Source organism: Marmota marmota, unplaced genomic scaffold (genome assembly GCF_001458135.2).
Source record: "Marmota marmota marmota unplaced genomic scaffold, marMar, whole genome shotgun sequence".
NCBI lineage: Eukaryota > Metazoa > Chordata > Mammalia > Rodentia > Sciuridae > Marmota > Marmota marmota.
Window position 1 is genome coordinate 31,509,229 of NW_026000221.1, and position 22,819 is coordinate 31,532,047.

Below are 22,819 nucleotides of genomic sequence, written 5' to 3' on the forward strand. Positions count from 1 at the left end.
GGGAGACCCTCCCACCTGGGTGTTGCGGTGATCTTGTATACCACCTTAGCCAGGATAGAGAAGACTTGCCCATCCATGCACGAGACCTCTCCCACCTGGCTTTCAGTGGGAGCTCATATACCACCACAGCCAGCGCAGAAAGTACTTGCCCCTCCTGTCAGGAGACCTATCCAAGCAGGGTGTCAGGGGGAGTTCACATACCCCCACATCCAGGATAGAGGGGAGTTGCCCCCCTTGGCCCGAGACCTCTCCCACCTAGGCTTCAGGGGGAGCTCTTATACTGCTTCAGCCAGGGTAAAGGGGACTTACCAATCCAGGATGCATGTCCTGGGATGCTCCTATACTTCTGAATCCAGAGTTAAGGGGACTGACACCTCTATTCTGGAGACCCCTTCCACCAGTGTGTCAGGGGAGCTCATGTACTGCCACAGCCAGGATACAGGTGACTCGTCCTTCCAGGTGGGAGACTCCTCACACCTGGGTGTCTGGATGAGCTTGTATACTTTTGCAATGAGGGTAGAGGGGAATCTCTGTTCCACTTGGGAGACCCTTCTCACCTGTGTGTCAGGGGGATCTCGTATACTGCCACAGCCAGGATAGAGGGGACTTGCCACTCTAATAGCAAGACCCCTTTCACCTGAGTGTCCTGAGGTGCTCCTGTACCACTGAACCCAGGGTAGAGGGGACTCACCACTCCAGGCGGAAAAACCCTCCCACCTGGGTTTCAGCGGGAGCTCTTATATTACTGCAGCCAGTGTAGAGGGGACTTGCCCCTCAAGGAGGGAGACCCCTTCCACCTGGGTGTCCTGGGGAGCTTCTATACCGCTGAAGCCAGGGTAGAGGGGATTTGCATCCCTAGGCAGGAGACCTATCCCATCTGGATGTCAGGGGGAGTTCCTACACCGCTTCAGCCAGGGTAGAACCGACTTGCCTTTCTAGTCGGGAGACTATTCCCATTTTGGTGTCTGGGTTATACCTCCACAGCCAGGGTAGAGGGGACTTGCTCCTCTAATAGTGAGACCAATCCCAACTGGGTTTCTGGAGGAGTTTGATTACTGCAGCAGCCAGGGTAGAGGCAACTCACCCCTATGGGCAGGTGACCCCTCCCATTTGGGTGTAGGGGGGAGTTCTTTACTGCTGCAGCCAGAGTAGAGGGAACACGGCCTTGCAGGTAGAAGACGCCCACTACCTGGGTGTACTGGGAGAGCTTATATGGCAAGAGGTAAAGTAGAGGGAACTTGCCCTTCCAGGGGAGATACCCCTCTCATCTGTGTGTCGGGGGAGCTTGTATACCACCAAAGCCAGGGTAGAGCGGAATCACCCGTCCATGCGGAAAAACACTCCCACCTGTGTGTAGCGGGGCGTTTGTATACCAGCATAGAGAAGACTTGCCCCTCCAGGCGGGAGAACCCTCCCACATGGGTGTCTGGGAGAGCTTGTGTACCCCTGCAGCCAGGGTAGAAGGGACTCATTGCTCCAGGTGGGAGACCCCTCCCACTTGGGTGTCAGGGGAGCTTGAATACCCCCGCAGCCAGTGTAGAGGGGACTGGCCTCTCCAGTCGGGAGAACCCATAACCTGGGTGTCTGGGGGAGCTCCTATACCTCCAGAGACAGGGGAGAGGGGACTCGACCCTCCAGGCAGAAGATCCCTTCCACCTGGTTTTCGGGGAAGTTCATATACTGGCACAGGCAGGGTAGAGGAGACAAGCCACTCGAGGTGGGAGACCCTTCCCACCTGGGTGTAGGTGGGGCCTCTTATACCACTGTAGCCAGGGTAGAGGGGATTCCTCTCTCCAGGCAGAAGACTCCTCACACCTGGGTACTGGGGGGAAATTGTATTCCGCCTTAGCCAGGGTAGAGAGGACTCGCCTCTGCAGGCCAAATGTCCCTTCCACCTGGTTGTCAGGGGAGTTCATATACTGCCACAGGCAGGGTAGGGGGGACTCACCACTCAAGGCAGAAGACCCTCCCACCTAGGTGTCAGGGGGAGATCCTTTACTCCGCTGCAGCCATGGTAGAGTGGACTCGCCCCTCCAGGCAAGAGACCCATCCAACCTGGGTGACAGGGAAAGCTAGTATACCACTGGAGCCAGGGTAGAGGTTCTTGCCCATTCAGGTGGGAGATCCCTCCCATATGGGTAAGGGAGGTTCTTGAATACAAAAGCTGACAGAATAGAGGGGACTCGCCCCTCCAAGCAGGAGACCCCTTCCACCTGGATGTCAGGAAGAGCTCAAATACCCCAGCAGCCAGGGTAGAGGCAACTCACACCTCCAGGTGAGAAACACCTGCCACTTGAGAATGGCAGTTAACTCCTATACTGCCTTAGCCTGGGTAGAGGGGACTCGCCCCTCCAGGCTGGAGACTCCTTCCACCTGGGTGTCTGGCGAGGGCACTTCTTATGCAGTTGCAGCTGGGGTAGCAGTGACTGGCTCCTACAAGTGGGAGACCCCTTCATCCTGGGTATAGGATGGGCTCTTATACACCTCAGCCAGTGTTGTGGGAACTCGACCCTTCAAGCAGGAGACCCTCCCACCTGTGTTTGGGGTGTTAGATCATATACCTCTGCAGCCAGGGTAGTGGGGACTCGCCCATCCTGGCAGGATGCCCCTACCACCTTGTTGTCCAGGGGAATTTGTATACCATCTTAGCCAGGGTATAGGAGACTCGCCCATCAATCCGGCAGACCCTTCCAACCTGTCTGTCAGTGGAAACTCATATACCACCACCGCCAGGGTAGAAAGTACTTTCCCCTACTGGCGGGAGACCCCTCCCACTAGGCTGTCAGGGGTGAAAGGAAAGTAACCACTGCTTTATTACAGCAGTGCCAAATAGGAGAAAAAGAGAGAGAGAGAGTGAAAGAGAGAGAGCGAGAGAAGAAAGAGATGGCAATGGAGGGTGAAAGCAAGAGAGGGAGACAGTGAGAACAAGAGAGGGGGGCCCGGCAGGAGGAGTTTTTATAGCCAAATTCTAATGAGGTCTCTGGGTCTGCAAGCTGCCTTGTTGGCAGACAATGATTGGACCACACAGTAGTTGCTAAGGGAGTCATCCTCTGCCTTCAGGCAGATAGGGCAGGGGTCAGATGTGGGTTTCTGAGGCACCAGACAGGTGGAGTTCAAGTGTTCAGCCTTGAGTGGGGTTGAGTATTCAGACTTGATGCAAACAAGTGATAAAGGAGCAGACAGAGGGGTGTTTAAGTGCACGGGTGATCCTGCAGACAACTTAGTTCAGCCTATCTGGCACCCAACAGTCCTCTCTTTTTTTATTTTTTAAGGGGAGTGGGAGCAATGCAAAATCGTTTGGCAAATTCCTGCTGAGAGGGGATGGAATGGAGCCTACCTGAAAGAGGTGGGGAATGTTCAAGGACAGGCTTGGGAATACCAGGGTGGCTAGAGATAACACCCAGTGGCTATAGACAGTTATCTCAGAAGGGTAAAGTCCATAAAGTTTCCTTGAAGCCATAGGATGTCAACTACATCAAACCATTTTTGAGTGGAGGAGATCCTTGGTATCAGCCCTTGGTCCTGTAGTATGGACTCTAGGAAGTATCAGAGGTGGCTTGGTTGCATTCAGTAATGTTAAGGGTGACTGCCCATTTGCAGCCAGTGGAAGAGCAATCGCCTTGACCCATAAATTGAGAGTGGGTGGTGTCATTCTTGTGCCAAGTCACTTGGACGTTAAAGCCCCATCTGTGGTTGGGATAGAAAATGAGGGTTGGGGTTTGTGGGGATGTGGAGCCTCTAAGTGCTGTTGAGGCCTTTGGAGACTGACTAGTTGAAAAACCTGAGAAGCGAAGGCTGGCCCACTGTCTAACTGGATTATGGAACCAAACCTGGGAATTATCTCTTCAATGAGGATGGAGGCTATGATGTCAGCAATTTCCCTGGATGTAGGGAAGGCTTCTATCCAACCTGAAAAAGTATCAACCAAAGTAAGTAGGTAGTGAAGTTTTTGTGCCTAGGCATGTGAGTGAAGTTGATCTATCAGTCTTCATCTGGCTGGTGGCTCCTCATTTCATGTGTGGGGAATTTAGGTTTGATGCTTCTTTGTGGGGATACTGTAGGGCAGACAGAACAAGCAGAGTGGACATGCAGGAGAGGAGTTCTATTTCCTAGGAAGGGAAAGAGTGGTTGTAAAAACTGGAAAAGGGATTAACATGGTTTTTAGATGGGGGCAGAATCTCTGGAGCCAGAGGAGTTGGTCATGAGTCGTAGGTCTTCATCTTGGGCATCAGGGCTCGCAGTCTTAAAGAAGTAGTTGATTGACTGGCTGGTTGGTGAATTTGTGTATCTGATCTTGCAGGAACTTCCATAGGCAATTTAATGGTCATGGTCCTATGAGGAGAAACATAAATTTGACTAATAGGGATCCTCCGAGGGGGAGGAGCCAAGGCCATACTTGACTGAACATTCCCCATGAAGCCTGTTGGCTTAGTTCCTGTCTCCTCTTTTCTAGCTGTTGTTGTCCTTCATTACTCTCAGGAATGACTGTGTTTTGGCTTAACTCTTTTTTTGTAGATGTTTAAGATCAAGCTGGTGAAAATTGACTTTGTTTCTATCTATTGTTAAGAGTTAGCTGAGTTCCCATAGGGGTCACTCGTGGCGGAACTTGAGAGCAACTTCTTAGTTCTGCTAGTGCCATTTGTGCTAGGATGGGTCCAGGTCTTGCTTGATCATGTGGCTTCCCTTGGAAGCATCAAGGATGTCTCCTATCTCCAATGACCCTCCTATTCACAGCAAGTGCTCTGATTGGCTTTTCATTCTCCGGTGGTCTTATTAATCACCATGATCAGGATATTATGTGGCCCAGATTTTCAAAGCTCTTTACAAAAGTTCTCTGTTCCCTGGATTCAGACTGAATTATAGGGTAAGAGCCAAATATTGGTTTTCATGGCCATTTTAATTTACGTCTTGATCTTAAACATCCAGCAAAGTCAGTTTCACCAGTCTTAAATTAAGAATACTGAGCTTTAGCTGAAGTCTGGCCTTCTTTGGAGTCATTCTGTCATGTAGTAATATGGGAGACAGAGCCTTACTCAGATAATGCAGGGGTCTTCATAAATCTTAGGTAAAGTGTTCTAGTATTGAAGCTGATCTTTGCTTTTAAATATCATTTTATAAATTTACATATATTGTTATTTGAGGTCACATTAATATTAGCAAACACAATATGATATTACATTTAAATTGTACCCCAGTATATAGAACTTTATGTTAATCTTATTGACAACAGGTCCAGTTATAGAAAATTAAATGATATAAATAAATCTCCAATATGTTATTTTTAAAAGCCTAAAATTACCATGCAGCCTTTTGGAGAACACCAGCTTGATATAATGTTTTTTTAAAGCTTCTATCCTAAAGATTTATATACCTGGAAAATATGAACACATTTAATATACAAAGAAGAGTAATAGTACCACAATTACTATTGATGTTTTTATATTAATCAAGTTTAGCTCTTAAAGGAATAACATATTACAATATTGCAAAAAAAAGAAAAAAACAGTTGTTATTTAACTATAGTTGTATAATGCTTAATTTCATCAAGACTACTTGGTCAAAAAACTTACATATATAACCCACTTACACAGACCTTCTTTATCACTTACTTAATACTATATAGCCAATGCATATAGACCTTCTTCATTACTTGCTTAAACCCTCTTATTTACTTAATCATATAGACTTTCTTATCCAGAAACTTTTTTCCCTTCTATTAAATCCATACCTAGAACCTTCTAATTTCTCTTTCCCATCTGTTAACCCCTTCTTTATTCACATTTTGAAACAGTCCTTGTAAATTTCTGAATTTAGGTAAAATATTCCATTTTAATAAGAGATATTTTGTTATTTGCAGTACACAATTAATCACATCTGTTTACCATTTCATGAAAACATAAACAATGTTTAAGTATATAGAATTATAATGTTGTAGGGATGGACAAGAGGCAAGGAACCTAAAATAGTACCAAATATAGGTAAACACTTTTATTTGGTTGCAGCCAGATTCAGAGGGCACAGCTTCTGCTGTAATCAATTAGTCCCATGAACCCCAAGTTTAGGTAGTTTCAGAATTTTGTAACAAGCATGTAAGGGGTGGAGCTCAGAAGTTCCCAGTTTGCAGAAGTTCACATAAAAGCAGTTTTTTCTCTGTTCTGGGCAAGTTTATCCTTCAAAGACACCTGAGAAGGGGAGAGCTTCTTTTTCCCTTTCTTTCCTCCCCCTGGCAGCTGTTACCATGGAACCCAGTTGGTAACTTCTTTTACCTTAGAAATTTAGCCATTTCTGTGAAGCCCAGCTCAAGGCCAGAAGCCCAACATATTTTTTGTGAAAAACTAGTAAGGGGGTGTCCAGCACCTGGAGTGCTGAATTTTTCCATCCAGTGGACAAGTAAAACAGGGTAACATAAAAATTGGAAGTTTATCTACATTAAACTTTTCTTTACAGACTCTTTGCTGACAGTTCTAAAATCAGCCATGGAGAAGATTTATGGAGAAGGTCAGTTAAGACTTTTCTGTGGGCCTGGGTAGGGAGGAGGAAGATGGGAATGTGGGGTTGACAGCAGCTAGGGTGGATCTGAGACTGAGGAAGGAGATGTAAATGAATAATGGGAAAGGGGTTTGAGATTTTCCCTAGCACGGAAAACTTGAGCAGTAGGACAGGTAGAGCAGAGGGGAGGACAGGAGTGAATATCCCAAAAGGACTGTAAGGGACGTTAAATTCTTAGTAACCTGTTTTCAGTGACGACAAAGCCAATTTAAAGGCTATTTTTACCAGATCTCAGATAGGGATCCGAGAGCTCTCCTCATTTAGTTTGAGCTTTGGGTTAACTGGTAAGAGGACATGGTGGGACCAGATGTGGGCACTGAAAGGAGAAAAGAGGAGTGAGTGGGTGCAGGGATAACTTCAATACCTGCTACCCCAGCAAGGAGGTAATGGTTTTAGGAAGGGTGGTGTTTGGGTTTTTTATCTATTAATTGTTGGGGAGAAAGCAGGTTATTGAGGTTGAGGAGATGGTGGAGGGTCTGGGGCAGAAGTTTGAGTGTGAGGACCTATTCAAGCCAGGTGATAGGATGGAGGTTCACATCAGGGTCAAAAGTAGTGGATGTGTCTGGAGGAAGAGATGATTGGATATCGGTGGTTATGGGGGTTAGTTTGCAAGCTAGAAAAAATGGTATAGGTTTGCAAGAGGTTCAAAGAGCAGAATTGGATTGGAACAAGAATAAAGCTTGGACATAGGGACTCTTTTCCCAATTTTTCGAATGCTCACAGTAATTGTAAAGATCCCTTAGAATGGAAGGATCCAGAGACCGAAAATAGGGTCATTTATTTTGCTTGTCTATGGGATAAGTGGGCCAATCCTGGGTGCTATATTTGATCAATTTTTGGGGTTTGATGTCTGGTATCAGTGAAAGGGTTTTGAGATTATCCAAGAAGCATTTTAAGGGAGAGTCAACCGGCAGAGAGTATGCATTACCCATTTCACAAACAATATAAGGGAGAGGGAAGGGGACACAAACATAGTATAGGGTAGACGGAAGGAGATGCAAAGGTAGTGTAAGGGAGAGGTAGGAAACTGATTTATTGGCAAAAGGTCATCCCTGCTAGAGCCAAAAATCAAGAGTGCCTAGTGGCAGGTTCGAGCTGCAGAGATTGGTTGTCACTGAATCCTGACAGTAGAGACTTCTGTCATGGACAAGGCTGCAGCCATGGAAGATCTTAGCCAAGGCTTTTTGGGACCCCTGCTGGAGAGGCCAGAGACTCCCAGGGCCGGAAAGAGGGGAGAAAGAGAAGAAGGGGAGGTTAAGTGTTATCTCTAGCAGCCAAGTCTTAAAGGTGCGAGGACTAGGACTTTATGAGAGCAACCAAAACCGTGAAGGTCTGGGTGGGGTGTGATGTTTAATTCTATGTTATGTGATCCCAGAAGTTACACAGTCCTTTGAGGGTGACCTACAAAACCTATGCTGGTAAACCAGCAGCTGGGAGTGGGAAGGGAAATAATTTTGAACCCAAGAGTCCAATCTGCCCAAGGAAGGAGTCCTTGAGGACCACTGTGGCCTTGAAGGCTATGATGGGGTGCTTTCCTCCACACATGTGGGCAAAGGTGTTTGCTGGAAGATCAATGGTCAAATCCTCCTGAAACCACCATTGGGTTTAGGACTCCAGGAAGGGGAAACTCACCAATTGAAGGCCAGGGGTGCATGTAGTTCTGGTGGTCAAGAAAATGGGTTCAGGTTGTCTGATGAGTAGAACTTCTGGAGGAAGAGGGAACCAAAAGTGGGTTTTATCCCTCTTCCTGGGTTTCGGCAACAATGAAAGGAAAGTGACCACAACAGTGACCACAACAGTTCAGAGCAACCACTGCTGTATTGCAGCAATGCAAAAGAGGAGAAAAAGAGAGAGAGGAAGAGAGGGAGCAAGTGAAGAAAGAGAGACCAANGAGAGAGAGAGAGAGAGAGAGAGAGAGAGAGAGAGAAAGAGAGAGAGAGAGAGAGAGAGAGAAGAAAGAGAGAGCAAGGGGAGTGAAAGCAAGAGAGGGAGACAGACAGCAAGAGAGGTGGGCCCAGCAGGAGGGAGTTTTTATAGCCAAATTCTAATGGGGTCTCTGGGTCTGCAAGATGCCTTGTTGGTGGACAATGATTGGATGACACAGTAGTTGCTAAGGGTGTCATCTTCTGCCCTCAGGCAGATGGGGTAGGGGTCAGATATGGCTTTCTATTGCACCAAAGAGGTGGGGGTCAAGTTATCAGCCTTGAGTGGGGTTGAGTATTCAGACTTTATGCAAACAGGTGATAAAGGACCAGACAGAGGGGGGTTTGAGTGTGTGGATTATCCTGCAGCTAACTTTGTTCAGATGTCCTGCAGACAACTTACATCAGCCTGTCCTGCACCTAACAAGAGGGAGCACATATACTCACCCCTCCATGCATAAGACCCCTCCCTCCTGGGTGACCTGGGGAGCTTGATTACTACACAGCCAGGCTAGAGGGGAAATGCCCCTATAAGTGGGAAACCCTTCCCACTTGGGTGTGTGTGTGGGGGGGTCTCCTATCCTGCTACAGATAGGGTAAGAGAACATGCCCCTGCAAGTGGAAGACCCCTCCCACCCTGGTGTACTGGGAACTCATATATGTCAAGAGCTAAAGTAGAGGTGACTCGCCCTTCCAGGTGGGATACCACCTGGTGTTGGGGGAGTTTGTATACTGCCAAAGCCAGGGTAGATTGGACTCGCCTGTCCATGTGGAAGACCACTCCCACCTGTGTGTAAGGGGGTGCTTGTATACTGCCTTAGCCAGGGTAGAGAAGACTTGCCCTCCGGACAGGATAATCTTTCTACCTTGGTGTCTTGGAGAGTTGTATACTGCCACAGCCAGGGTAGAGGGGACTCATTGTTCCAGGCAAGAGATCACTGCCACCTGGGTGTCCAGGGGAGCTCATATACCCCTGCAGCCAGTGTAGAGGGGACTCACCTCTTCAGTCAGGGGACCCCATAACCTGGGTGGTGGGGGGAGCTCCTGTACTGCCAGATTCAGGGGAGAGGGCACTCGACCCTCCAGGTGGAAGATCCCTTCCACCTTGTTGTAAGGGGAATTCATATACTGCCACAGGCAGGGAAAAGGGGACTCACCACTAGAGGCAGGAGACCCCTACCACCTGGGTGTAGGGGGTAGCCCCTATACCACTACATCCAGGATCAAGGGGATTTGCCTCACCAGGCTGGAGACCCTCTCACCTGGGTGTCAGGGGAAGATCCTTTACCACCACAGCCAGGGTTAAGGGGACTCGCCCCTCCAGGTGAGAGACTCATTCAATCTGTGTGTCTGGCAAAGTTAGTAAACCAGTGCATCCAGGGAAGAGGGGACTTGCCCCATCAGGTGGAAACCTGCCCACCTGGGTGTGGTGGTGGGGAGTTCATATAATGAAGCAGCCAGGGTAAAGGGAACTCACCCTTCCAGGTGGAAGACCCCTCCCACCTGAGTGTCAGGGGGAGCTCCTATACCACTGTAGTCAGGGTATAGGGGACTCGCCCCTTCAGGCAGGAGACCCCTCCCACCTGGGTGTCAGGGGGAGCTCATATACCGTCCCAGACAGGGTAGTGGTGGCTCATCCTTAAAGGTGGGAGACCCCTCCCACCTGGGTGTCCTGGGTTGGGGGTGCTCCTATATAGCTCCAGGCAGGGTAGCAGGGAATTGAAACCCCAGGCAGAATATCACTTTCACCTGGGTGTCTGGGGGAGTGCTTATCCTGCAGCAGCCATGGTAGAGGGGAAACACCCCTCCAGGCAAGAGTCGCCTCCCACCTGATGGTCAGGGGGAGTTCATATACCTCCATAGCCAAGGTACAGGGGACTCACCCCTCTAGGCCAGAGACCATCCCACCTGAGTGAATGAGGGAACTCCTATACTGCCTCAGCCAGGGTAGAGGGGACTCACCCCTCCAGGCTAGAGACCCTCCCACCTGGGTGTCAGGGGAGCTCCTTTACTGCCACAGACATTGTAGAGGGAACTCATGCCTCCAGGTGGGAGACCCCTCCCTCCTGGGTGTCCCGGAGCTTCTATACTGCATTATCCAGGGTTGAGGGTGCTCTCTCCTCCAGGCAGGAGACCCCTCTCATCTGGCTATGGGGGGTGGACTCGTATACCTCTGTAGCCAGGAGGGAGGGGACTCACCCCTCTAGGCGATAGACCCCTAAACCCTGGTTGTCAGGGGATCTATATACAGGCAGAAGCAAGGAACAGGGGACTAGCCATTCCAGGAGAGAGACCCCTCCCACCTGTGTGTGTCAGGGGAGGCTCTTATACCACTATAGCCAGGGTAGTGGGGACTCCCCCCTCCAGACAGCAAAACCCTCCCACCTGGGTAGCACACTGGAGCTAGTATACAACCTTAGCCAGGGTAGAGAGGACTTGCCACTTCAGGCGAGGGACCCCTTCCACCAGGGTGTCTGGGGGGAGCTCCTATACCATGGAAACCAGGTTATAGGGTATATGCCACTCCAGTTGGGAGATCCATCCCACCTGGATGTTAAAGGGATCTCTTCTACAGCTGCAGCCAGGGTACAAGGGACTCACCCCTCCAGGCTGGAGATGCCTCCCACCTGGTTGTTGGAAGGATCTAGTATACCTCTGCAGCCAGGGTAGAGGAATCTCACCCCTCCAGGGTGGAGACGCCTCCCACTTAGGTCTCAGGGTGGGGGAGCTCTTATACCACTGCAGTCAGGGGAGTGGGGACTCACCCCTCTAGACAGGAAAACTCTCCCACCTGGGTGTCATGGGGAGCTTATATATTACCTTAGCCAGGATAGAGAAGACTGACCCCTCAAGGGAGGAGACCTCTCCCACCAGGGTGTCAGGGGGAGCTCTTATACTACAGCAGCCAGGGTAGAGGGGAATTGCCCCTCCAGGCAGTAGACCCCTCCCACATAGGTGTCTGGTTGGCAGGCTCATATGCTGCCCTAGCCAGGGTAGAGGGGTCTCTCCCCTCTAGTCGGAAGAGCCCTCCCTCTTGGGTGTTGGGGGAGCCCCTATACCGCTGCAGCCAGGGTAGCAGAGACTTGCTCCACCAGTTGGGACTCTCCTCCCACCTGGGTATTGCAGGGAGCTTGTATAACATGTTAGCCAGGGTAGAGGGGACTGGAGGTGCAAGTAACCTCTACCCTGGCTGAGGATGTTTTGAGCTCACCCCAAGACATAGGTGTGAGGGGTCTCCCTCCTATAGTGGTGACTGCCCTGTATCCTGGCTGCAGCAGTATCAGAGCTTCCCCTGACAACCATGGGGGAGGGTCTCCCACGTGGAAGAGCGAGTCCCCTCTACCCTGGCTGCTGGGCTTTAGGAACTCCCCTGACACTCAAGAGGTAGTGGTCTTCCATCTGGAAGGGTGAGTCCCCTCTCACCTGGCTGCAGAAGTATATGGGGAGAAAGGGGAGTAAGGGGAATGTGTGGCACAGGGAGAGGAGGGCTCATGCCCCAGTTTCACTGCAGGGTGTCAGGATTGAGGAACAGGCCCCAGGCTGAAGGATGCCAAAGCCCCCAGGTGAGGGGCACTACTACCTTGTTCCAAAGGAAGACCACAGGGCCAAACATCCCAGTTTCAGCCCCTGGCTCTGGAGAGCATCCTGGGAAAGCGATCTGGAAAAGGAGCCCAGCAGGGACAAGGACAAAAGAAGGGCTGAAGGAGGGCACAGCACGAAGTGATGGATGAAGGGTGTTTGTGGGGTGCAGGCCAGGACCGTAGAAAACAGCTCAGACTAGGGATCTAGAGGAGGGCCCAGACTAGGGGAGAGCAAGGAAGGGTGGAGCCAGATAGGCAGGGGCTGCATGAGGGTTTTCAGATGCCCAGAAGCCAAGGCAAGTGGGGAAGAGGCCCCAGCAAGGCACACAGTTCAAACCCAGGGAAGCACAGAGCAAGAAGCACCCCAGAAGCTCAAGAGAGGAGCCAGTCCAGGGAATGGAGAGCCAAGGGCCATTGCTGGAGCAGGTGGCTTAGGACAGTAGACAGTGCTAGGGAGGGAAGGCAGAGGATCCATCAAGGGGGAGTGAGGCTTGAGACCCAGCGCCACTGCCAGGTGTCAGGGTTCCTGGTGCTGCTCCAAGGGCCTAGGGAGAGTAAGTAGCCCAGTCGAGGTTCAGGATTCTATTTCCCATAAGGTGTCCTGTCCCAGATGAGGATCAAGGGCCAGGGACCAGGCCAAAGGGCCTGGCAAGGGACAGGGCTAGGAGTGCGATATGTGGGCACAGTGGGTGTTCATGGTGGGTGCAGAGAGGGGCAAGAGTCAGGACCCAATCAAGGAGCCCAGGTAAGGGACTGACCCCACCAAATGGTATTAGGGACCCAATGATCAGGAGGCCCCTGCTCCAGGAAAAAGTGGTAGGAGAAGGAAAGGTATGATCAATGCTAGGATGAGGAGACAGAGGGCTGTGCAAAGGGCACAGAGGAGAGCGAGCTAGGTGGTAAAATCAAGGGGCCCCCAAGTCAGACATGATAGGAAGAGACACCAGAGAAAGGAACACAACCCGAGTAATGGATAAGGAGCTCAGGCTGGCAGCCAGGCCAGGGGATTGTAGGGCGAAGGGTCAGGGCAAGGAAGGGCTGGGATGGCTTAGGGGCAGCTTGCAAGGCTAGCGGGCAGGAGAGGGAAGGCAAGGGATCTCCCAGGGCAATGTCATCACTAGGTCCAAGTCTACTACCATTTGTCAAGTTTGGGCGGCAATGCAGGCCCAAACGAGAGGCCCATAGGGATCCTTCAGGACCCAGAGACCAGCCAATTCAACTACTCTGCCCCAGTTGAGTAGATCCTCAGAGAGAGACCAGGACCAAAGGAGGGCAATGTGAGGGATACCTTTGGTCCAGGTTTGGGGGGGTGTATTGTTGGGGAGCCAGTAACCATTGGAGATCAGGCTAGGGAGAAACAGGAGAAGGAGAGGGTCCTGACAATGACAAAATAAGACAGTACAAGGGGAACAGAAGGGAGGAACAGGAAGGGGGCCCAGCAAGGGGCCTGAAATCAAGGGACAGGGACAGGGTCCTGGAGAAAGGCGACCAGGGGCTCCAGCAAGGATCCAGGCCCAAGAATGAGGAGCCAAGTACCAGGACCTAGTCCTGGGTCCCATGAAAACAGACAGGGCTGGGGAGGGGAGAAAGGGGAGCAAGGGTAGTGGGTAGCACAGGGAGAGGAGGTTTCAAAGCCAGGTTCACTGCTGGGTGTCAAGATCGAGGAGCAGGGCTCAGGCTGAGAGAGTCCAAAGGCCCAGGCAATGGGCATGGCTATGTTTTCCCATAGGGAGCCCACAGGGCTAAATGCCCATTTCCAGTCCCTGGGACATGGTGAGCATAATGGGAAAGGGATATTGAAAAGGGGCCCAGCAGCAACATGGAGAACAGAAAAGATGAAGTAGGGTACAGTGTGAAAGGCCAGAGGAAGGGTGTTGATGGGGTAGGGCCAGGACTCCTGAAAGGAGCCCACGCTCGGGACCAATAAGAAGGCCCAGGCCAGGAAAGGGCAGTGAAGGGCAGGGCTGGGCAGATGGGTAACAGTAGGACTCTATGGCTCAGGGAAGCCAAGGGGAGCAGGGTACTGGCCCCAGTGAGGCCCACAGTCCAAGACCAAGGAAGTACAGAGTAAGAAGTGCCCCCAGAAGCTCAAGCAAGGAGGCACACCAGGGAATGCACTTCCAAGGGCCAGGGCTTGGGCAGGAGGCTCAGGACAGTGGACAAGGCTTTGGAGGGATTGCAGGTTTTCCGGCAGAGGATAGACAGGTTCCTGGCACAGGGCGAATGCGAGGGGTCAGTGTTCTGGGTTCAGGACCAAAGGCCCAGAGAGAGCAAGGGACCTAGGTAAGGGGAAGGACTGTTTCCCATAAAGTGCCCTGGTCCAGATGAGAATACAGGGACAGGGACCTGGCAAAGGAGGCCTGTCAAGTGAAAGGGGCCAGGAGGAGGGTGAAGGGAGAGCATGGTGGGGGTTCTTGGTGTTTGCATGGGGTGGCAAGATCCAGGACCCAAGCCAGGGGCCCAGGCAAATGATCCACCTGACCGACCATGGATGAAGGACTCAAGGAGCAGGAGACATTCAAGTGCCTGGAGAAAGCATGAGGGGAAGGGGAAGATGGGCTTCACAAGGACCAGGAGATAGATAAAAGCACAATGGGCATATAGGAGAGCAAGATGGTGCTCCCAAGTAAGGGACCCCCAGGTCAGACTCCATGCTATGCCAAGTGACATGAGAAACACTGTCAGGGGCTCATGTAACCACCTGGGGACTGAAGTGCAAAAGGTCAGGGTTAGGGAGGGCTGGGTTGGTGTGGGGGCAGCATGTATGGCAAGAAGGCAGGGGAGGGAAGGGAGGGGATCTCTCAGGGCTGGGTTTGAGCAAGTCATATGTTAACTGCCAGGCCTCAAGTTTAAAGAAGAAAAGGGGACTCAGGCAAGAGGCAAGGCTGTGTTTCCCATAGGGAACCTTAAGGGCACAGAGGCCAGCCAATTTGGCTCCTCTGCCCAGGTGAGTAGATCCTCAGAGAGGGACCTGGATGAAAGGAGGGTCAAAGAGGGCACTGTGAGGGGATAGCTGGCATACAGAGGTTGTGGGTGTGGTCAGTTGGCAGCCAGGACCCATTCCAGGAGCCCAGGCTAGGGAGAAGAAGTGGATGTGAAGGGTCCTGGCTGGGCCAGGATACTATAACACCAGTGGAACAGAGGAGAGGCACAGGATAGGGCCTGTAAAAAGAGGCCTGAAGACAAGGGAAGGGAAAGGGTCCTCGAGAAGGCAGCCAGTGCCTCAAGCAAGGAACTGGGCCCAGTAATAGAGAGCCAAGTGTTAGCACCTGGGGTTGGATGAATGAAAAGGGACATGGATAGGGAGGTGAGAGAGGGAAGAAAGAGGAGTGCGTGGCACAGGGGGAGGAGGGCTCAAGGCCCAGGTATACTGCAGGGTGTCAGGGTTCAGAAGCAGGGCCCAGGATGAGGGAGGCCAATGGGCACAGGCAAGGGGGCAGGGATACATTTTTTCAAAGGGAGCCCGCAGGGTCAAGAGGCCAGAACAAGTCACCGGGCCCAGGTGAGCATCCTTGGAAGGAAATCAGGAAAGCAGGCTTGACAGAGACAGAAACCACTGGAGGGCAGAAGGAGGCCTCAACCTGAAGGGTTGCAGGGCAAGTGTGAGTGGAATGGGGGCCAGGATCCCAGCAAGGAGCTCAGGCAAGGGACCTAAGGGAGGACCCAGGCCAGGGGAGAGCAGGGAATGCTGGCACGGGGAGCAGAGGCTGCACGAGGGTACTGCCATACAGGAAAGCCAAGGGAGCAGGGAAGCAGCCACAGGGATGGGCCTTCAGAAAATGCACAGAAAATCAGTGAGCAAGAAGGACCACCAGAGGAGCCAGGACAGGGAATTGATAGCCAAGAGGCCAGGGCTTGTGCAGTGGGCTCAGGATAGTGGACAAGATTTGGGAGGGAAGGCAGGGGATCCATCAGAGAGCAGTCAGGTTCCAGGCCCAGGGCCACCTCCATGTTTCAGGGTTTCTGGTGCAGGACCAAGGACCCAGGGAGAGCAAGGGGCCCAGGTGAGGGGCAGGGCAATGTTTCTCATAAGGCACCTGGACTCAGATGAAAATTCAGGGCCAGAATCCTAGCAAAGGAAGCCAGGAAAGGGAAGGGGGCCAGAAAGAGGGTGATGGGAAGGCACGGCTGCAGGTCAGGGTGGGTGCGTTGTGGGGCAAGAGCCAGGACCCAAGCCAGACACCCAGGCAAGGGACCCACTCGATAAATGTTGATGAGGGACACAAGGACAGGAGACCCATGAGTGCCAGAAAATAGCACAAGGAAAAGGGGATAAAGGCTCTCCAGTAGGACCAGGAGAAGCCAAGGGGCATCTAGGGGAGCTGACTTGTAGGCCCAAGCAAGAGGCCCCCAGGTCAGACCCAATATGAAGAGACTCCATGCTATGTCAAGGGCCATGAAGAATGCAGTTAGGGGCTCAGGAAACACCCAGGCCCAGGGATTGGAGTGCAAATGGTCAGGGTTAGGGAGGGCTGGGTTGCAGTAGGGGCAGCATGCAAGAAGAGAAAGCAGGGGAGGGAAGGAAAGTGATCTCTCAGAACTGGGTTGGAACAAGTCCCATGTTAACTGCCAGGCCTCAATGTTCAGGCAGTGAAGGGGACTCAGTCACACTCGCATGGCTGTGTTTCCCATAGGGAGCATTAAGGGCGCAGAGGCGAGCCAACTCCACTCCTCTGCCCCAGGTGAGGAGATCCTCAGAGAGGAACCTGGACTAAAGGAGGGGCCAAAGATGGTACAGTGAGAAGATACCTGGTTGATGGAGGTGGGTGGGGTTAGGATGCCAGGACCCATTTGAAGACTGGAGGGCTGAAGGAGGGCACAAGCTAAAAGGGTGCAGGTCGGGTGTGAGTGGGGTGGGAGCCAGGATCCCAGCAAAGAGTGCAGTCAAGGGACCTAGAGGAAGGCCCAGGCTTGGGGAGAGCAGGGAATGCTGGCCCAGGAAGGCAGGCCACCATTAGGGTAATATAGTACAGGGAAGCCAAGGGAAGAAGGAAGTGGCCCCAGTGAGGGGCCATCAGAAAATGCCCTCTGGTGAGCAAGAATGACCACCTGAGGCTGAAGCGAGGAACTAGGCCTGGGAATGGAGAGCTAAAGGCCAAGGCTGGGGTAAGGAGTTCAGGAAAGTGGAGAGGGCTTGGGAGGGAAGGCTGGGATCCATTCGATGGGAGTCAGGTTCGAGTGCCAGCACCCCTGCCAGGTGGCATGTTTCCAGGTGTATGACCAAGGGCCCAGGGAGAGTAAGGGGTCCACATGAGGGGCAGGCCTCTGTTTCCACAAGATGCCCTGGTGCAGATGAGAATCAAGGGCCAGGGACCAGGCCAAGGAGGCCTGGCAAGGGACTAGTCCAGGAGGATAGTGACCACATGGCATGGCACAGGGTTGCGGTCTGTACCATGAGGGGCAAGAGCCAGGACCCAAGCAAGGATTCCAGGTAAGGAACCAACCCACACTAAAGAGGATTAGGAATCCAAGGAGCAGGAAGCCCGCTCACCTGGAGAAAGCGCTATGAGAAGGAGAGGAAGGGGCAGTGCTAGGATGAGGAGACAGAGGGCAGAGCAAAGGGCAAGGAGGGAAGCTCAATAGTGGACCCAAGCAAGGGGCCCCCAGGTCTGTCCCAACAACAAGAAACCCCCAAGGGAAGCAATCTGACACAAGGTATGCAATCAAGGGCTCAGGTGAGCAGCCTGGTCCTGGAATTAGAGTGCAGAATGCCAGGGTTAGGAGAGCTGGGTTGGGGTAGGGGCAGCATGCAAGGGTAGAGAGCAGGGCTTTGAAGGGAGGAGATTAGGCAGGGCAAGGTCAGCACTTGGCCTTCAGTGGTCAGAGGCCAGCCAATTCCACTCCTCTGCCCCAGATAATGTAGATCCTCAGAGAGGGACCTGGATCAAAGGAGTGCCAAAGGAGGGCACTGTGAGGGAATAACTTGTGTCCAGATTTGGGTGGGTCGTGGGGAGCCAGGACTCATTCTTGGAGCCCAGCCTAGTGGGAGGGGAGAGTTCAGGCAATGCTGAGATAGCGTGGTACAGTTGTAAGGTCAAATGAGGCAAGGCACTGAACATAGCAGGAAACAGTTTTACTTGGCTTCAGCCAGGCTCAGAGGGCACAGCTTTTCCTGTAATCAATCAATCCCCTGAACCTCAATTTCAGGCAGTTTCAGAATTTTATACCCAGCATGTAAGGGGAGGCGCTCAGAAGTTCACAGTCTGCAGAGATCACATAAAAACAGCTTTTTATTTCACTGTTTTGGGCAAGTTACCTCTTCAAGGACAACACCTGAGTAGGGAGAGCTTCTGTTCCCCATTTTTCCTCTCCCTCCCAGTTATTACCATGCAGCCCAGTTGGTAACATATCTTAAAAATGCAAACATCTGTGAGAAGCCCAGCTCAAGGCCAGAGGTCTTATTTGCACATTTCTACAAACTACTATACAGGATGTTTGTGAAAAACTAGTAAGGGGGTGCCCAGCACCTGGAGTGCTGGTATCTTCTCAGGCAGTGGCCAAGTAAAACAAGGTGACAGGAAAATAGAAACTTTATGTACACTGAATTATTTTGCAGAAACTCTTTTGCTCACAGTCCAAAAATCAGCCATGGTGAAGATTAGTTTAGAATCCCACGTAAGACATTTCCATGGAGAAAGGGGGTGTCAATTAAATTCCCCCTTTAATGATGCTCCCCATAAATTATTTTTTTTAAATTTAAGAGCATCTTTACCATTATATTGGCTTAAGGCCTTATATAATGTCAAAACCTTACTTGTTGTCATCTTTTCAAAAGCAGCTTTCAAAGTGGACTCCTTAGTTTTAATGCACAGTGGAGCCAAATATGGGAGCAATAAACAGGTTAACATCAGAATACCCACTATAGCAGTTAAGTTTTTAAATCTACCTAGGGTTGACAACCATCTCCCAAAAGCATGTTTGGGACCCAAAGTTGAATGCCCTTCTAGGTATGCACTAGCACACGTGCAAGTTCTCTTGTGTTTTTGGCTATATTCTTAACTGTTTGTCTATTGTCATCCATTTGGATGCAACAATATGAGCTGTTGAACTCTCCACATATTTCTCTTTCCTCAGCCAGTAGATAATCTAACACCAAGTGCTTTTGATATTTATCCACTCATGTTGGGTCTGTTTTGTGGCTAGGAGGTCAAAGGCTGTGGCAGTCTGATTAATAATAATTTCTAGTACAGCTTGTAAGTGAATAATTCTGTTTAGCAGGTAAATAGGAGTTCTATAACTCCAACTGCCATTTTGTGCTCAGGTAGTGTAACCATAAGTGGCAATGATCCTCTGGGGTGGCCAATAATATTCACCCCAAGATTGGTGACTTCCTAGATCAAGTTAAGTCCCAATGGACCTCTTTTGTCTTTCCAAACAATCATCCATCCATTGCATTCCTCTGGCAGGATAGGTCCTAAATATATGTTTTACCACCTCTTGGTTACAGTGGATTGTCTTGACATATGATTCACATGATCTCCATGGTTGGAATAGGAGTAGAACAGAACCTCTGAAGGTTATAAAAGGAAACCAAACTAAATAATAGACTAATGTTTGGTTAGCATAGGTTAAACAACATAAATTAACAAAGCAAAACTAATAAAAGCAAACAAATCCTAGAAAATTTATATAATCGAGATAAAAAAGTATAAATGATTTTTTTACCCAGTGTCCAGTCAGTAGGAGTTACTGTTATCAAACCAGTAGCAAAACCCCGAGAATTATGTATATATTTAGAAGCAAGTGGTGCCAATTCATTATAGTATAAGAACTCTCTTAGGGGTTGAAAACATTCATTAGCCCTGGTGGGAGGTTTATCTTTCATGGTGCATTGATCAGCCAGGCCCTCCCATGTGAGGAAAGCAGGGCTGTAGTCTCCTCAAGCTTTGGCTGTGCAGAGTGACTGGTACAGAGCTTTTGTCCTTCTGACCCTCAAAATTCTCTGGTGCTCCTTTTTTTCTAGACAGTCAGCTTCAAGGGCATAGCAGCATCTGGAGTGCACACCCAGTCTGCAGCTGCAGCCTTGAGTCTGGTGTAGTCAATAAAGGGACCTATTTATGCAAACTTGTCTGCAGTAGTGGTGGATAAAATAACAGGGAAAGGGTCCTTCCAAAGAAGTTTAGGTGTTTGAATATCCCATTCTTTGACCCAGAAACAATCTCCAGGCTTGAAGGAGTGTGCACCTGTGGTCAAATTTAGTGGCAATCTTTCTCTAACACATTGGTTCAGAACCTGTAAAGTTTTCCCTAAGTCCTGAAGCTGTCTTCTCAGGGTGAATTCTCCTATCTCTCTTAAGTCTCCCAATGTCCCCTAATAAGAGGTGGGCCTCATATACATTATCTTATAAGGAGAGAATCCAGTCCTCCTAAAGGAAATGGATCTAATCATCAACAGTGTCATAGGGAGAAGTTCATCACAATGTAAGTGAGTCTCCTGACACAGCTTACCCAATTGAGGCTTAAAGGCCTGTTCACCATATGAACTCTATCAGAACTCTGCAGCCTATAGGCAGTATGTAACTTCCATTTGATGTTTAAATCATTGGTCAGTAATCATATCACCTCTGCCCAAAAGCTGGCCCATTGTCTGAGCCAATGGATATTGGGATAAAAAAAGTCTGGAATCATTTCCCTGAGAAGCATCCTGGTTATCTCCCTAGCCTTTTCGGGGTGCTTGGGAAAGGCTTCCACCCAGTCAGACTAGGAACACAGAAAAAACAAAAGTTACTTATAGCGCCGTGGCATGGTAGTTCAGTGAAGTCTACTTCCAAGTCTTCAAAAGGTGCTACTCCTATAGTTTGGATTCCTGGTGGGAGCTCTGGTCCCTGACAAGGTTTGTTGTGAGCACAAGACTCATATTTTTTTTCAGAATATCCAGGTGAAGTTTGTGAGCCAGATGACATAGAAATGGTGACTCAATACTGTCTGAAGTGCTGTATGTCCAACATGTTGTCCTGTGGAACTGTTTGATAAAGGGTGGGGCAAGATTCTCCAGGATGGCTATGCCAGACATCACAGTATCTCCACCATCCTCCTGGGAGAAAATATTCTTTTTCAGTCTTAAACCATTTACATTCATGTTGGGAGTATGTTGGCTCCCATTCTGTTTAATAGTCAGCCTGCAGAAGGGCAGCCTTTAAACCTGGGACTAGATTTTCTTCTCATTTCTTGCAGACAGTTCCCTGGCCTCTCTGTCAGCTCTCCAGTTGCCCTGAGAAACCACAGTGTTTCCCTTTCAATGACATTGGCAATATATAATCACAACTTTCCTGGGAGCCCACAGTGCATCCAAAATTTATGAATTTCTTGCCCATACACCATGCCTTTTTTTTCTCCTCAGTTAATGATCCCCTTTTCCTTACATAAGGCCCTATAACCATGAAGGGTAGTGAATGCATATTTTTAGTCTATGTAAATATCCACAAGGATTCCTGCTGTCAACTGAGGTGCTTGAGTCAAAGCAATAAATTTTGATTTTTGTGCTGAGGTTCCCTGAGACAAAAGTTCTGCCTCAACAGTGGAGTCCAGAGCGACCACTACATAGCCAGCAAAACATACCCCATCATTTATAAAACTGCTTCCATCTGTGAAGCACTCCACATCCGGGTCCCTAAGGGCTGGTCTGCCAGGTGTGGTCTGCTGGAGAACATTTCATCCATGACTTTAATACAGTTGTGATCAGGTTGTCCAGGTCCAATGGACAGCAAGGTTGCTGGGTTCAGAGTCTGGATGACTTCCACATGGATACATGGGTTTTTACATAACATGCCCTGGTATTGACCATTAGTCAACCAATGGTGTCCTTTGTACTCTACCAATGTCAACTCTGAATGAGGAACCCTGAAAACCAATATTTGTCTCATCGCCGATTTATCAGCTTCCAACACCAGAAGATCTGTGGCTGCAAGGGCCCTGTAAAAAGGTGGCCAGTCTGGGCCTACAGAGCCCAGTTCTTTGGACATATGTCCATATCAAGACTTCTTCAGCTATTGCAGATTGTCCCTAGATGTACAGAAAGTAAAGCTTTGTGAGGTCAGGGAGCCCTAGTCTAGATGCACTGAAAATGCTTATTTAATGTCCTCAAAAGTCTTTTGCTTAGGTGGCCCCTATATTAAAGAATCCCATTCTCCCCCCTTTTTGGATTCACAGAGGGGTTTCCTATAACTGAAAGTTGAGGATCCATATATGGCTGAATATTGTAACCCACAATAATTCTCCAGTCTAATGACAGGTTGAAAGAATTGGAATTGAGCAGATTTCCTGTTTCTTTTGAGGCCCAGTGGCTATTGTCTGTTCTGAGGCTGAGTCAGATGGTAACCAAAGTATTTGACCTTTTTCTTGATAGATATGGGCTTTAAAGTCAGAGTGCAGTACTGTCCCAAGGATGGTTTCTCATGCCCCTGGGAGGAACTGTCCTTTAGGGAAGGGGAGCGTACATAAATCCTCTGGTATATTAAGATGCAGCAATTTGTTTTTGTTATCTCCTGGTATAGGATCTTGGCTGCTAGGATTCTCCAACTCTCAAATCTAATGTAAATCCTAGCAGAGATTGATGACCTGGGACACCATTTGTATAAAAGGGATCTAGGTCAATCTCACTGTGGGCTGTCTGCCATGGTTGGAGGGCAGGTTCCCTGCAGGTCCTGGTGTGGCAGCCACATTGTGCTCACCTAGGTGTTGCTCTTTGTCTGTGTGGCTTTCTACTCTTAAAAGTAGGGAGCCTGCTCTAATTGTGTATAGTAGCTGCCCCACTTGTGTTTTTGTTCGC

At 50.0% G+C, this 22,819-nt stretch overlaps 1 long non-coding RNA gene across 1 annotated transcript; it reads right to left on the reverse strand.

Annotated features, from left to right (window-relative positions):
• Window positions 1-3,235: 3,235 nt before the first annotated feature.
• LOC125612999 lies at window positions 3,236-21,835 on the reverse strand. The gene is made up of 2 exons (XR_007343512.1): window positions 21,610-21,835; window positions 3,236-4,332 (listed from the first exon to the last, which is right to left on the reverse strand). It is a non-coding gene; the product is annotated as an uncharacterized LOC125612999 (long non-coding RNA).
• Window positions 21,836-22,819: the final 984 nt, after the last annotated feature.